Raw genomic sequence first — 16,247 nt, 5'->3', positions numbered from 1 at the left:
GCTTGACGTGTTTGCTTTCCGCGCGGTGATGCGGCTCGCGGATGGAACGCGCTTCACAACTCGCAGCGTTGTTCATGCGGCTTGTCTCTGCGGTGAGCCAATATTCTCCCAAACTGTAGGGGGCAGCATGGAGCGCTACGGCATGCATCCAACACTACACCATAGTAGAAGAAGAAATTACTGTTTACAACATGGCATTCCAGCATTTTTTAACAGCGTCCTCGTCTTTTCCGACAGTGCGAGCTATTTTTCTCCAAGAATTATTAACAACATGTTGATCACGGTGATCTCTGAGAGCTGAATCATACAAATGTCTGTATTTACGAACCTCTGCCATACTAGTTCTTGCCAGACCGCCATGTTTTTCCGCGTCTGACCGTCCGCGTGGTTAGAAAATTTCCTAGGTGTGCGGTGCGGAAAGTTTGGGCCGTGCGGAGGCGCGGTGGAGGGGCGAGGTTGTTAAAATGACGCAACTTTTCCGCGCGGAGCTGTGCGGATCTCGCGGACGCGGCAAGCACAAACCAAACTTTAGACTCTTCTCGAGGAACCATTTATGCTCCTGTCTCTTTATGAGGCCCCTCCCTAAAGAAAATACAGTGACAGGTAACCGACTACACCTTTAACGGAAACCAGAGGTGAAAGGTCATGATGGAATCTAGATATTCTAAACAGAGACACAAATAAATAACTATTTATTCATTTAAAACCTGTTTGAGCTGTAGAAGTTTTAATCTGTTAGAAACGAACCTTACTGATATTTCTTTACTTTCAAGAGAAACCGTTTAAAAAAGAGATTTACGACATTTAAAGGAAAGACTGCACAGGTTTGTCTTTTGGACTTATTTATGTTTGTGATGTGTCCCGGCCGTTACGGCAACACAACACGGTCTCTGTTTACGTTGATAAAATTCTGTGTTTCCTTGAGGAAATGTTTGGCTTACGTTTTATGAAAACTGATCCTGAGTTGCTTTCTGTGAGGCCAACCCTTGAATTCTCAGATGAAACGTTATTTTGACGACAGGAGCACTATGATGATTAAGTCAAAGACATTTGCCAATATTTTGTGCAGGAGTGTATTATTCCATCACCTTTTTTGGTTTGTGTGGAGATTTAATAATATAATGTTTCTTCTTTATGTATTTTTTAGACAACGAAACTAGTTTCACCACTTTTTACCACCAGATAGCTCATCATTTTAACAAAATGCTTCTAGAAGTATTACATTATCTCTTGCTGTAACTTTTTAGCTAATAGATGCAAATTAAAACAAGTTTTGAAGGAATGAACAGAGAACAGCTTGAGGCAGACTCCTCCAGTAATTAGGAAGTTAAAGTGCTCTTTTTTAGAAAGCCTTGTAAATGAGTAGCTGACCTTCTATGTGCCAAGAACAACACTCGGGACTCTACAGGGTGATGGCGGTGTTTTAATTCCCGAGGGGAAAGCCGTTTTTGTTTCGGTGTGTGCAGGGGGCTGGTGCACTAACCGAACCGAGCATGACGACAAACAGCTGATACAGAAAGGTAAGGTGTGTGAAAGTGCAATCAATGTACAGCGATACCTGTTTTTATTTTACACAGTAGGAGCTTTTTCATGCTGTTTACTTTGGGAAAACTAGCTTCACTGCTTTGTGTATTTAGAGGTACGAACACAGTTTATCGGGTAAAAGGACGTGTGTGTGTGTGTGTGTGTGTGTGTGTGTGTGTGTGTGTGTGTGTGTGTGTGTGTGTGTGTGTGTGTGTGTGTGTGTGTGTGTGTGCGTGTGTTAGCTAAACTCAATCAAACACTTATAGCCTCTTACCTCACGATTAACTCTGTAAGAAAACACTGATGTCAGATATTGTATGTTTTGTTTTATGTTACTGTTATTATTTTCCACTTCACTTTGACAATAAAATTGTTTTACAGCATCTTTTTTGCCATTCCTAACAAATTTTGTTATTTTGTGCAGAAATATCTCCACTACCACTAATGAGCAGGTATTTATTTACTCGTTATAGTTTCGGAGGATAAAGCCCCTTGAGATGAAACATCTTGTTTTTGAGAGGGCCCTCCGTCATTTACAAGATAAAGATGAAGACAGTAAGATGACAAGTAGTAGAGAGATTTGAGAATATACATAAATAAATATATATATATATATTAACAAAACTATCGATATACACTCACCCAAACACAAAAATTATTCTAGTTGTAGTCATAACTGAACACGAATTAATCTGGCATGGCCCATCTTCAGATCCAAGCTCAGAGACAATAACAGGCTAACAGACAGTTTTCTGAAAAGAAGGAAAAGATGCGATCGACCACATCAACAGGGAAGCTATTCCAATCCAGTGGGGCTTTAACACTTAAAGCTAGTTTTTCAACTTAGATCTAATTATTGGAACTAAAAGTTGATTTGATAAGCTCTGTGACCCTTGACCTCCACGCACAGGTGAATCCAATTATGAGAAAGAGTATTTAAGGGGGGAAATTTCATATATTCTCAGAAGAGAAGCAACACGGGGTCTCAAAACAACTCTCAGATGACCTGAAAACAAAGATTGTATGTGTTTTTATGATGGTTTGCTAAAAACGTGTGTATCTGTGTTCACGGAAGCAGGTGTCTTTGGGGCTGCCAGCGGAGGCTGTGCTTTGTCATAAAGTAGTCCCAAGTCTAAAATGGTGCCTGTGATTCTTTTATGCTACTTATTATTTTTACATGCAGTCAGTCTGATTATTTAGGTCACCAAGCAGAACTGGGGTCACAACTGATAGCTGCCGGTCTTCCCCTGACTGAGTACAGTATAGTACCCTAAAGGTCAGAAGTCAATGCTTATCAAAATGACAAAGAAAAAAGCAAACAGGAAAACAAGAGCTACAGAAGTTCTGGATAGAATGTTATGAAATGATTTTGAATTAGCTCAAACCTCCAAAAATGTAGGTAAAAGCTTTTGTACGGGTGAAACTCTAAAAATGAGAATAAGATGAAAAGTCTTTTTTTTTTCACGCAGCTTAGTAAAAAAATAGTTTTTTACCTCACATGTTTCAGCTAATGACTCCAGCCATCATCAGAGTTCGTCGGTGCTGGTTTGCGTTACTTCCGTTTATTTGATGATGAAACTTTTAAGATGAAAAACAATTTTTTAGCAAGACTGAGAGACGATCTAAAGGCTCAGGAACCCTTTGCACGTGTTCTGGATTCATTATCTTATTAGAGTGTGACACTTTGTCTAGAATATTGAACCTTTTAACCTAATAGAGGTTTTGAATCTGGGGTTTTCATAAGCTGTGTGATCATCACGATTATGAACTTAAAAAAAAGAACTTTTACACTGTATTTATTTATTTTTTAGTCGTACCTGTATTAACAACATGGGAACAAATATATCCTGAGTGGGTCAGCTGACATCAGTATGCTGAACTACAAAGTAGATCTTGTTTAAGTCTGCTGAACATCGGTACGTCAGCTGTGAGCTCAAACCTCCTGATAAAGGCGCCCCCACCCGGCTGCCTGGTTAGAAGATTTACGTGTCTTTTCCTGCTCATCTCTGCTCTGTGATCAGGCTGTGGCGGGTAAGAGTGGCAGGGGGTGTCTGGGCGTCTCTTTCAGGGCTTTGTCTCTGCTTTGTCACACTGTTGTTTCCAATTGGGTTTGGATCTGTGGCCCTTCGTTGGGTTGGTGTGGGGTCTAATGGGGACAAATGTCCCACGGCCCCATATATCAGGGCCTCTCTGGCCTGTTGGAGACCCCGCCGTCTCTCTGTGACCCTGCTGCAGATTAGAGCTGTGGTTCACGTTCAGAGTCCCATGAATAGCTGCAGTAATCAAATGCAAGAAGCCCCCCCCCCCAGGGTCGTGAACAGACAGGATCTGTGTGAGCTGTGGTCGGTGATGAGGTAATGATGAGATGAAGGGTGAAGATAAAGTTCTGTAACTCTACACCTCTGTGTGATGGACACCCCGCACTCCAGTGCAGAGCCAGGATCCTGAATCTTCATAGCCGACCAGAAACTATTTTATCCTGGAAAGGAGAGCTGATGTCCCCCGAGCCTGACATCCCTGCAGGCCCCCCTGGACAGCTATTACTGCAGGACCGAGTTCTCCAGCTGGATTGTAGGACTCCTGATCATAATGCAACTGGTGGGTTAGGCGAGAGGCCCGTGGTAACCTGATGCAGGTATTATTGCCCGGCCGTGCTGACGGCTGCAGGTAAGAGGAGCCTCCAACTGAAACGCGAACCCTCGCTGCAGCTTCCAATGCTGAAACGCTGCAAACTGAAAGTGCTAAACATCAACACCCGACGTGGCCGAGATAACGATGCATCCATTTACAGCAAAGTTCAGCTGATGTGAGCCGTGGAGGTGTGTTGGTACTGACACGTTCGTCTTGAAAGGTATAATTCATTCACACTTCTCATACAAGCACCAAGGAGGAGTTCATCAGGTACATGAAGTTAATGGCTCTTAATAGAATAAAAATATATTTACATACTTCAACCGCTGAACAACCTCTTGACACATTAACTTTATTTACATATGTTCTGTTATTTAAATACTTTAAAGTGTGCAGCTTTTACAGAAAAACATTCTAAACCAGACAGCAAATCAGTAAAATGCAGCAATATTTTTATTTCTTTTAGACAGAAGTCAAGTTACGGTGAAGGTATTTGCCTCTTTCTCCCATTAGCTTCACTATATTTATCCATTTTCATCCTTTTCTTCACTTCAAGCTGGTTTTTGTTCTGAAAATCATTTTTTCATGTTTTATAGTGTCTAAAAGGCGGGAATAGATTAATGTGAACAATGATAAGGAGGCAAGCGCCATGTTCTGTTTGCTTCTTGTTGTTTCTCTCTGCTCCAGTCATTCAGGGAGTGACGGTTAGGAGATTTTCCTGTAATTGGTGGGTTGCCGGTTTGAACCCAGGTTCCAACCAAGCCCCCACAATGCGGGTGAAAAATTGAGTCCAATGCAGAAATGAAATAAATTGCAGTTTCACCCTTATCCGCTGGGGGCTGGTGTCAGAAGCGAGCAAATCCTCATTGACTCCCATGTTAATAAACATGTTTACAGCCTGGTACCAAAACATGTTTTTGGTTTAAATGATCTAGTTTACACTCATGACAACTCTGAGGGGGGTGAATTTTTTTCTCACTCTTCTGTTTAAGTGTATTAAAAGCCTAAAATTCTGTATAATTAATGAGCATCAGACCCACGTGACCACAGAGCTAGCTCCGTGGAAAGGCATCAGTAGAGCCTCGTCTGGCCTAGAAACTGTTCCAGGATTTTGAGTCTCTGTGTTTGTGTATTCTTTTTTGGATATTATTTGTGCAATTGTTGGACAAAATGACTTGCTATGGCATTATTTGCACTAATAGAGCGTCCAAGGAGTCTCCACTTCATTTTTTTCTGTAAGTAAAATTATATTTATGTATTTTAGGTCACTGCCGAGCTGAGCTTAGATTTTAACATGTACTGTTAAAATCTAAGCTCAGCGGTCAGCCCGGCGTATCTCTGACTCAGAAGCTCTGGTGTTGTGCACAGTTAATTCCGGTTGTAGCTAGGTAGCTACCTCCGTTAGCTTAGCTCCCACCTCCGTGTTAGCTTTGGGTTAGCTTCAGGTTAGCTTGTAGCTAGTTCGACCGGGTGTCGTCAGCTGATCGTTGGTTACTATTGTAACCCCAGATTCTATGAGTCTAGTCGCAGCCCTTAAGCTAGCTGCTATTGGAAAGATGATCTCCGCATCAGCCAATAATGAAGAGCTAAAATGTACGCCCACCAATAGTGGGCCCCCTCGTGGTAAATAACTGCAGTGACCCCACTGCTCACCTCCAATGGCTCTTATTCCCATCATAACCAGTGGGGCCAGTGGCTTAAGGGCTGCGACTAGACTCATAGAATCTGGGGTTACAATATGTAACCAACGTTCTATTTCGTCTAGTCTTAGCCCTTAAGCTAGCTGCTATTGGAAATAAAGCGCAGCTGGATGGGTTTACGCCCCACTGGTTAACACAACCAATGGACACACCCAAGCAAATCTCCTCTAGTGGGGGACGTTCAGCCTCAGACCAGGCTTAAAGACTGAGGCAGGCACGATAAGAGAGGGGCCCCCACTAAAAAACATCATCCATAAGAGGATGAAATCCATCTCAGCAAAGCCAATGAGGTGCCATAAACATTCATTCAGCCTGCTGGGGTCCAAGCACCGAACGAGTGATGGAACCTGAAGACACATCTTGTAAATAATAACGAGTAAAGGAACAGGGTGAAGCCCATGAAGCAGCCTGACAAATGTCTTCCATTGACACACCACTGAGGAGCGCCATCGAAGAGGAAATGCCCCTGGCTGAGTGAGCCCTGAGTGCCTCAGGGGGATTCTGCCCTGATGATGTGTAAGCAAGGGAAATGGCGTCACACAGCCAGTGTGAAAGACGCTGGGCTGACAGCGCCTGACCAAGGGAAGACTCCCTGTAGTGCACAAACAGGTTTTGTGAGCGACGAATCCCTGAAGTGCGTGACACATATCGTGCAAGCGTGCGCACCGGGCAGAGAAGGTGAGAAGCCACCTCCTCCTCAGATTTATGGGGAGGAGGAAAAAGTCCAGCCAATGAAATTGACCTGGATTTGAAGGAAGCATTAATGCTTTTGGGCACAAAGGCTGGGTTGGGGCATAAAACAGCAGACCCGCCATCCACCCGGATCCTGAGGCATGCGGGAGCCACTGAGAGGGCGGTTAGGTCACTCACTCTCTTAACTGATGCTAGTGCCAGCAGCAATGCAGTTTTAAGTGACAGGAACATGAGTGAGACCTGGTCCAAGGGTTCAAATGGGGCTCCAGATAAGCCACGCAGAACCACCGTTAGATCCCATTGGGGAAAAAGCGGGCGGGACACAGGTCTGTTCCTCCTGACACCTTTTAGAAAACGTTTTGTGAGGGGATGATTGAAAACAGATCTATCTCCAAAACCCTGGTGACAGGATGAGATAGCTGCAGCATAAGTCTTAACAGTGCTGAATGCGAGGCCCCTGTCCATCAGTATCTGCAGAAATGATAGGACATCCGCCAGCTGGCAGGAGAGCGCTTGAACATTCCGCTCTGCGCACCAGTTCTGGAAAGCTGCCCATTTAGCAGCGTAAGACGCAATGGTAGAGGGCGCCCGCACACTCTGAATCGTGGCGACCACATCATGCGGCAGCCCAGAAGCCTCTAAGCGTGACCGCTCAGCGGCCAGACTCACAGCCGTTGGCCTATTTCCGGAGGATGTTTGATTATCCCATCCGCCTGGAGAAGGGCGTCCGCCCTCCACGGGAGCCTCCACGGGGAGCCGGACACTAGCGCTTGTAGGTCCGGAAACCATGACGCGGACAAGCGTCTGGGAGCCACCAGAATCACCGAGAGCTGTTCCGACCGAATTCGGTCCAGGAGACGGGGAATCAGAGGGACTGGTGGAAACGCATAAAGGAGCGTTCGAGGCCAGGGCTGGTGTGAGAAGGTGTCCGCCCCGAGCGGGGGTCCGTCCCGGGGACTCAGGGAAAACCACAGGCGACACTGAGCGTTTTCGCGAGTCACGAACAGATCCACAGACGGTTCCCCGAACCTGATCCAGATCTGTGATATCAGTGCAGGATGAGTCGCGGGGTCCCCCTCTCGACAGGATGTCCGCCGCTACATTCAGTACCCCCGGAATGTAGATGGCTCTGATGGACAGCAGGTGGACATGTGTCCAACACAGTAAATCTGTGGCGACACGCAACAGTGGGAGGGATCGAACTCCCCCATGGCGATTTATGTAGGCTGCCGCCACCTGGTTGTCTGTGTGAACTTCGACATGACGGCCCTCGGGAAGGGCAGCGAAGTGTCTGATCACATTCCTCACTGTCATAAGCTCCAACACATTTATGTGCTCGTGCGTGTGGGAGGGCCAGCGATCTGCAACCGTATGGGACAAGCACGTGCCCCCCCACCCCGACAGTGACGCATCTGTAAACACAGATACGTGTGACGCAGGACGTCCGATGGGAACCCCACGTGAGAGGATGCAGGGGTTCCCCCAGTGAGCGAGGTCCCCGCCCACTGAAGGGGGAATCCTCAACATACGTCTCTTCTGACGTATCGGGTGTACCCGGAGGCGGATGAACCAGCGTTGCAAGCGCCTCGTGCGCAGCAAACCTAGCGGTACCACCGAATGGGCTGCGGACATCATGCCCAGGAGTTTCATGACTAACAGGGCTCTCACGATCTTGCGGGGTTGTACACGGGAGATCACCGTGGAGAGATCCGCCGCTCTTGCAGGCGACAAACGTGCTCTCATTAGGGAGGCGTCCAACTCCACCCCGAGATACACAATCGACTGGGATGGAAGGATGGAGCTCTTCTCCCAGTTTATAGAAAACCCTAGGGTTGACAGATGCTCTGTCAACCTCCTGGTTTGCTGTGACGCCTCGTCCTTGGACCGAGCGCACAGGAGAAGATCGTCCAGGTAAAATAAAACCCTCATTCCCTGCGCAGTGGCTGCAGCGCGGTCTCCAGACATTTGGAGAAGGTGAGCGGGGCTAGCGAGTAGCCGAAAGGAAGGCGATTGAACTGATATTGAACTCCCTTGAACGAAAAACGCAGAAACTTCCGGTGGTTTGGAACTACTGGTATGTGGAAGTATGCGTCTTTCAGGTCGATTGACGTGAACCAATCCCCGGGGCGCACATAATCCAGGACTTGTCTCATCGTTAACATGCGGAAATGCATTACTGCTATGGAGCAGTTGAACAGGGACAGGTCGAGAATCGGCCTCATTCCTCCCGACTTCTTCGGTTCTACGAAGTAGCGGGAGTAGAAGCCCGAGAGTTCTTGTCCGCGAGGGACTCGGGAAATAGCGTCCTTGGACAGAAGTTCCCGCAGCTCCAGCTCTAGGGCCTGAGACTGTACTTGCGATGTGAACGTCGTCTCCACGATCCCGTTGAAGGGAGGTGGAGTGGCCTGAAAATGAAGTGTGTGACCGCAATGAATGGTGTCCGAAATCCATTTGCTCATGATGCAAAGGCGGCGCCACTTGTGCGCGCGTTCCGACAGTGGACGCGTGTGCGCGGTCACGTGAACGTCTGAGGGTTGTGCATGCGCCCTTACCGCCGTCGCCCGTACCAGAGAACTGGGGGCGACCCATGGAGGGCTGCGCTCGAAAGGGCGAGTGCGAAACAGCTGGAACAGGCTGGTCCGCACTGCGGAGCGTGGAGTCCGAGAGTGAAGGACGAGTGTGAGCCGGGCCCGTGCACGGGGGCGACAGAGAGCCAGCGGATGGAGCCGCACACTGTGCCGCCGCACGTGTTTGAGACAGCGACCTGACATCCCGCCCCACCCAACGGTGTGGGGAGAGCGGGACGAGTTGGGCCTGGCCGGATGCTGGGGCCGGAGCGCAAATGGAGCACACCCTTACGGCTGGCCGTGTATCATGACCACCTGCAGGAACATGTATACGTGCAGCAGTGCTTGGTGTGGGGAACATGTGTGGGAACTCGGCAGAGGATTCTGCGGAGGACTGTAGGATTGTGCTCTTTAGGGGACGTTTTTTGGGTTTTATTTAAAAACCAACATCAGAACAATCATCAACACACACATTCCCCCCAAAGAGTCACTTCCGTGGCTGCTTTCGGCGAGGCTCCTGCACCTGGGACTGCCAAGACGGCGTCTGATGGCCCCGTCGGAATCGTTGTCCGCCATCTCGCTGGTCCCGCTGATGTGGAGCCGAAGCGGGAGGCCGGCTCCGTGGAGCGGGCGGTGCAGCTGGGCGTCTGAAGCTTCCGCGCCGTTCGTCCGATCCTCTGGCGGAACGGCCGGAGTGCGAGGCTGACCGAGGGTGGACCAGGTCTCGCACCGTAGCCGATAGTTCGGCCGTCTTCTGAGCCCTCTCAATGAAGCCCCTAAGATGGGGACCAAACAGAACATCGGTGGTGATGGGGCCGTCCAGCATCTCTCTTTGCAGATGTTCCGGAATGGAGGGCAGGGCCTTGAGCCAGATCGCTCGCTGGATGAGGGTCTGCCAGGCAGCGATGCGAGCAGAACCGGTGAGCACAGCAGCACACAGATTGAGGATAGCATCAGCAGTCTTAGTAATGACGGCTTTCGACTCCTCGGGAGCTTCCAGCTCCTCCATCATCCTTGAGACGCCGAAGGCAAGAAGGGTGATGTTATTCCCTGCAGCGCCGGTCTGAAAGGCACACTGATGTGCGCGGTCGGTGAGCCGCGTCAGCAGCTGGTCATGTTTTGAAGCGGGAACAGCTCGTGGGCCAGCGAGGTGGTTCTTGGCGCCGAACAGCGAGGCCAAGTCCGGCTCTAGCGGAGGAACGGACGGCCAGCCTTGGTCGGAAAACCCCTCGACCATGGTGATGGGCACATACGTGGAGACCGGCGCCTTGAGCTTGGCAGGCTCGGAGAAGGCGGCAGACCAGCAGCTCATAGCAGCGGGAAAACGCGGCCAGATGTGGTCTGGACAGCGTGTCTGAGTTGCCCCGAAAATTCCCGCCAAATCATCCGCTTCGGGCGGGGCCGGTTCTGGCACAGCTAGCCCCTTGCGGGCTGCTGCCGCAGAAATGATGGTGGGCAGCTCCTGGAGCAGTGCTCTTACTGCTGGCAGGGAGGAGCGAGAAGCCACTGGAGCAGAAGGACCCGCTGAGCGAAGCTCGTCGACCTCCGTTGTGTCCAGGAGGGATGCCGCCTCGTCGTAGTTCTCGCTGTTAGCGACGTCATCCAGCCGGTTGAAGCCAGCTGGCTCCTGACCGGCGTCGAAGAAACCCAAAGCCTTGTCCAGCGGGTACGAGTCAGCCACCGGAAATTCTTCGGCGGCGGCGGGAGTGAAGTACTCGACCCGGCGAATCTTCTCTGCCACGGGCAGAGCGGCACAGAACGGGCACGAGGCCTGCGGGGTCAAGGCCAGGCCAGCGTGGTGAGCCCCGAGACAGACCTCACACTTAGCGTGCAGGTTGCCGCTGGAAATGGAGCCCGTCTGGCAGGTCGGGCAGGGTCTGGCTTCGCTGGACATGGCTGGTAAGTCATCTTCTGGATAATTTGCTCTTCCAGGGATAATATTGCTCTTTAAGGAAGCTCTCAAGCTTGGCATGAAGAGAAAAAGGGGGTGAGCAGTGGGGTCACTGCGGTCATATACCAGGAGGGGGCCCACTATTGGTGGGCGTACATTTTAGCTCTTCATGATTGGCTGATGCGGAGATCATCTTTCCAATAGCAGCTAGCTTAAGGGCTAAGACTAGACGAAATAGAACCCAGCCTTACAGCCCCACCCTCAGCTCCACCTCTCTTCCCTTTTGTGAAATTGTCTGGGCTTGACGGAACCTGTGACACGGTCTAAATGGCGGTGGTGGCCACTTCCCATTTTTCTTCAAAAACGTGTTATTGGAGTCTATGGAAACCCATTGTCCAATATTTATATGTCGATGGTTCCAACCGTGTCAGTTGTTGTGTCCCTCGGCAAGACCCCAAACCCACCTTGCGTGTTGGTGGTGGTTGGAGGGACTGGCGGTGGCACCTGAGCATGGCAGCCTCGCTTCTGTCAGTGCACCCCAGGGCAGCTGTGGCTACAGCTCATCACCACCAGGGCGTGAATGAATGAATGAATGATTCACTGTAGTGTAAAGCGCTTTGGAGTCCTCTGACTGAGAAAGGCACTGTACAAGTATAGATCATTTACCATTTGCACACGTGCCTCCTATCGTCTCCAGCTCACCTGTTCCTGTTTTATTATCACCTCCCATAGTTCAAAGCCTCCCGGTTCATTCACCCGTTTTCCCTCCTTATGCCAGTTCCTTGTCATGTTTTTGTCACGTTGAGGAGCAGGAGGTTTGAACCCAAGATGCAGAACCACCGAATGACTCGAAGCAGGAGCGGAGGTAAAAATAAAATCCTTTTATTGCAACTCAAAAACTCGAAAGGCGCAGGACTCTAAGCCTGAAACTAAAACTCAGAAAAAACAAAACCAAAAGCTCACTCAGGAGCAACAAACTAGAGTCTCGAGAGGAGGGACAAGACAGGGTTTTTATCACAGAGGGGAGCAATCAGGGGAACAGGTGACAGGTGTGAGGAGTGAGACAGGTGCCATCAATAAACTAAATGGGGAAAGAACTTAAGCAGAGGGGGAGATAAACCATAACCTATAAAACACAAAATAACTAAACCTAAAGACTAAGGGCAAAGATAAACAACTAATGACTAGAGGGGTGAGGAGGACTAATACAAACCAATAAGAACTACACGGGAGTGACTAGGAGGAGACAAGAGGGAAGCCTAGAGGGAGCCGGAGAACATAAGGAGACGCATGAGGGGAACGCAGAGGACAAACAGAAGGGGGCTGGGGACCAAGGGGACACAGAACATGACAGTTTTCCTGACACAAACGTGGTTTCTGATGTTTACTAAACCTTTCTGAGTTCACCTGCCTGCCTCCTGCTCCTTCACTTGCATCTTTTGCCCAGAAGGAACCAGTCGTGGATGAAATTAGACATTTTAATAGAAAACTCAAAGATTTATTACTTGGATAAATCAATTGAGAACCTTTGAAACAACAATAACAAACTGAAGATCTTCAGGTAATTCTGAACATGAAGTTTAAATGAGAGCTCAGACTGATGAAACCAGCTGAGAAGCAGCAGTGCAGTCAGGATGTGTCTCCGTCTGTTGCCCAACAACCCCGCTGGTATTCCTCTACATGGGACAACACTGAACCAGGGCTGGGGAGGGATTTGCATGGGAGCTGAAGCTTATCAAGAAGATGGAAGAAAGTCAACCGAGAAGCAACGGGGAATACATCTTTTTTATCTCACAGCTAATGAAAGGCCCGTTTCCTAGGCGACTGCTGGTACCATTGTCATGTATGGACTGGGGGGTTAATGGAGAGGGGTGGGGGTGGAGTTGATCAGGGCTGAGGGGCGATGGCAGATGGAGCCTCAGATTTATTGCAGAGCTGGTTCATTTAACACACCAGAGCGAGGCTTAAAACAGACTCACAGACTGGACTTCACCAGAGATCATTCAGCTCCTTCGGTTAATAACGTTTAAAAAATAACCACAAAGCACTCTGGGTGAAAGTTCTGCTTCCAGTCTAAGTTCTGCCATCAGATAAACTGTTTGTGGACAAATTATTGTTTTCTTTGGAAACTACTGGAGTTCTGCATAATTTACAACATTCCCATGAGGTGAGCTTTTGCTAAAGTAGTTAATATTAAACCGTTTCTCTGAAAATTCACTTCTGATTGTCCAACTTCTGGAAGTTTGCCAACGAGCTGCATGAGAGCCCTGGAGGCTCCCAGAGACAACGAAATGACTCCAGTCATGGGAACGAAAATGTTTTCATTGAGATTTTCTGAGTAATGTGCTTCAGCAGAATAGGATGCATGATGTAAGGATTTAATTTACATCTATTTAATGAACCATAAAATGTGAGATTCCATAGGAAGTATGAAATCAATCTTATGGATCTTTGGATAACTTAAACCAGAAGATTGGAACTTTTTATTGCAGGGATTATGTAACACTTTGCATTAACTGAGAGACAAGAGAAGAGAGAGTCACCTTTAAAAAGTTTAAAAAGATTTATTTCTAAACAATTTTAAACAAGACTAACTCTAAACTCTGGGTGATGAATGGATCTTGGTGTGAATGAGACGTGAGATGGATGGTGTATGTGTGAGTGATGATGTCATCAGAACCCTCGTATCCGGAGAAGTAAGTCTGAGTGATGAAGTGATGTTTTGCTCTTAGGCTATGATCAGAGTTTCATAAACACATGAGACGCCATCTTGTCACTCCACACATACCCTTCAGGATGAGACCTCCGTACAGATCCAGAATGCCAGGTCCTCTGACCCCCCTTTCGGTACCGGAGCCGATGAAACAGCGTCAGCAGTACGACAGACTAGTCTTTGGATTGTCTCCAGGTAAAAAGCGACGCTTGATTGACAGCGTCAGATGGACCCGGAGGGTCAGTGAGTTCAGCTTTTATTCTGAAAGGAACCGTTGCTTGGTTGGTAAAATGCAACAGATTTTATCCAGCTTGTTGGTTCTTTGCTTAAAAAGGAAGTCCGGGTGGCCGGTCCGATACTTCTCTTAGAATGCGGTGAACTGAACTAAGATGGCGTGGGGACTGGTTTTATTAATTTGGATGTTTGATTTACAGTCGATTCAGAGTTTGACGGATTTATAAACACCACAGAGAGCATGCCATGCTTCAGAAAGGAAGGTTCCGATTGGATGAGAAAGATAAAATGTGTCATGTGACTTTAAGCCTTACGTGTATCAGGATGTATAGTACAGCTAGATTAAAGTATTATTACTTATTAAAACTGATCATAACCATTATCATTTCACAGATCGGTTCACGTTTTATTATTGGACTAACACTTTGTTTGATTAGCTTTATTAAAATAGAGTTCTTTGATTTATTAAAAGAAAGAGTTCGTCTTCTTTCTTCTCTTGAGCTGGAAACAGTATTAGAAGCAAATGTTTGACCTTGAGGCAGTCTCATGCAGATTAGTTCTTCCTGAGGAGAGAGGGTAAATAACCGTCGGTGGAATAGCTCCTTCATCACGTTACAATGAGCTTTTAAATAGTTTATCAAACTTCAGCCACATTTACGTTTATTATCTAACACTGAAGTCTGTAAAAAGTTAGTCAAACATAAACTAAATAGCAAAACGTTCATATTTCAAAATAAAGTTAGACTGAACAAAAAGTAAATGTGTGAATATGGACCGATGGATGGATGGATGTTACCCCATATCATGTGATGTTTGTGGACCTCCAAAGTCAGAGTTATGTTCATCTAATCAGAGTTTCATTCTCTTCCTGATTTTGTTTTTGTTTATTTGGAGTCTGTCTATCCTGTGCTTCATTTGATCCACTTTTGAATTTAAACTCATTGAAAATATCAGCATAAGTAGAAAATATTTGGAATACACAAACAACGTGCTGCACAGGTACACAAGTACTGTGTAACAAAAAAGTAAAGGTCATTTATTAACAAAAGCTCAAGCCCACATAAAACAAACAATGAAAACAAATCTGAATATTTGTGAGTATGTTTTAGTAAAAATAAAAAGTACATTTCAAACTAAGATAAAATAACCACATTTTACTAAACTTCACAGCTTTTTCTAAACAAATCAAAGTTCGGCATGAGGTCGCTGACACAATAGCATATGTGCTGTATTATCTGAATTTACCACCAGATCACATTAAAAACCTCCCAGATCTCAACCAGATTCCATTTTGTGTCACCCAAATCATCCAAATTCAAACATCATTACAGTCAGTCCAGTCTAGTTCAGAGGTGTGGAAGACTGAAAAAACGTTTTTAAAATCTTATATTTGATTATAATCAGTCACTTTTGAGTTGTAGCGAAGATGTTCTTACATTTAATTAGAAACCATAGAATGATAAATATCATAAATATGAAATATCACCTTAATGGATCTTTGAGTAAATTTAACTAGAAGATCGGACCTTTTTATTGCAGGGATTGAGCAACACTTTGTATCAACTCCAAGAAAGAGAGAGAGTCAGGTTTAAAAAGTTAAAAGATTTATTTCTAAACAAATTAATCTAGACTAACTTTAAACACTAAATGTATGGTGTAACTAAATCCGGAGAAACAATTAGTTCTGATGGGAGTGAGATGGTGTTTTGCTCTAAGCTTTGGTTTGGAGATTATAACACACATTGAGACGCCATCTGTCGGTCTACGTACCCAGCGGAAGTCCCCGTTTAGATCAGGAGGTGTCGAGGTCCAGCTCAGACCTTGTCTGGAACCGAAGCCTGTAGATATGCAGCGGTTGCTGACCCTTCCAGTCTTGAGTTACTCCCAGGTCAAGACAGTTTATTGGCATCAGCGAGACCCTGAAGGGGTCGTGATGGTTCAGCTTTTATTCTGAAGGAACCGTTGCAGCAGGTGGAACATGCAACAGATTTAATCCAGCTTGTCATTCGGTTCTTTCGGCTTTAAGAGGAAAGTTACGGTTTGGCCACTCTGATAACTTCTCTAGAACGCTTTGAACTCAAGTTAAGATGACGTGGGGCATAGTTTTATGATTCGGATGTTTTGATTTACTGCCGAATCAGAAGACGACAACAAAAGGGGATTTAACAAACACCAACAAAACCACGCCTCACGTCAGATCTGGAAGGTTCTGATTGGATCAGAAAAAGGAAATGTGTCATGTGATTTTAGCATTACGTGTGATCGGTCTGTAAATATTTAAAGTTATATTACTT

At 46.8% G+C, this 16,247-nt stretch overlaps 1 protein-coding gene across 2 annotated transcripts in view; it reads left to right on the top strand.

Annotated features, from left to right (window-relative positions):
- Positions 1–1,385: 1,385 nt before the first annotated feature.
- The window catches only part of amdhd2 (amidohydrolase domain containing 2), a 53,368-nt gene continuing 38,506 nt past the window's right edge, over positions 1,386–16,247 (top strand). For both annotated transcript variants that reach the window (XM_054736666.2, XM_054736665.2), the window contains exon 1: positions 1,386–1,520. The gene's annotated coding sequence lies outside the window, so the exon portion shown is untranslated. The remainder of the gene's footprint in view (positions 1,521–16,247) is intronic.

Source organism: Nothobranchius furzeri, chromosome 5 (assembly GCF_043380555.1).
Source record: "Nothobranchius furzeri strain GRZ-AD chromosome 5, NfurGRZ-RIMD1, whole genome shotgun sequence".
NCBI lineage: Eukaryota > Metazoa > Chordata > Actinopteri > Cyprinodontiformes > Nothobranchiidae > Nothobranchius > Nothobranchius furzeri.
The sequence above is the reverse complement of the archived record's forward strand: the minus strand, read 5'-3'. Positions and strand labels throughout refer to the sequence as shown.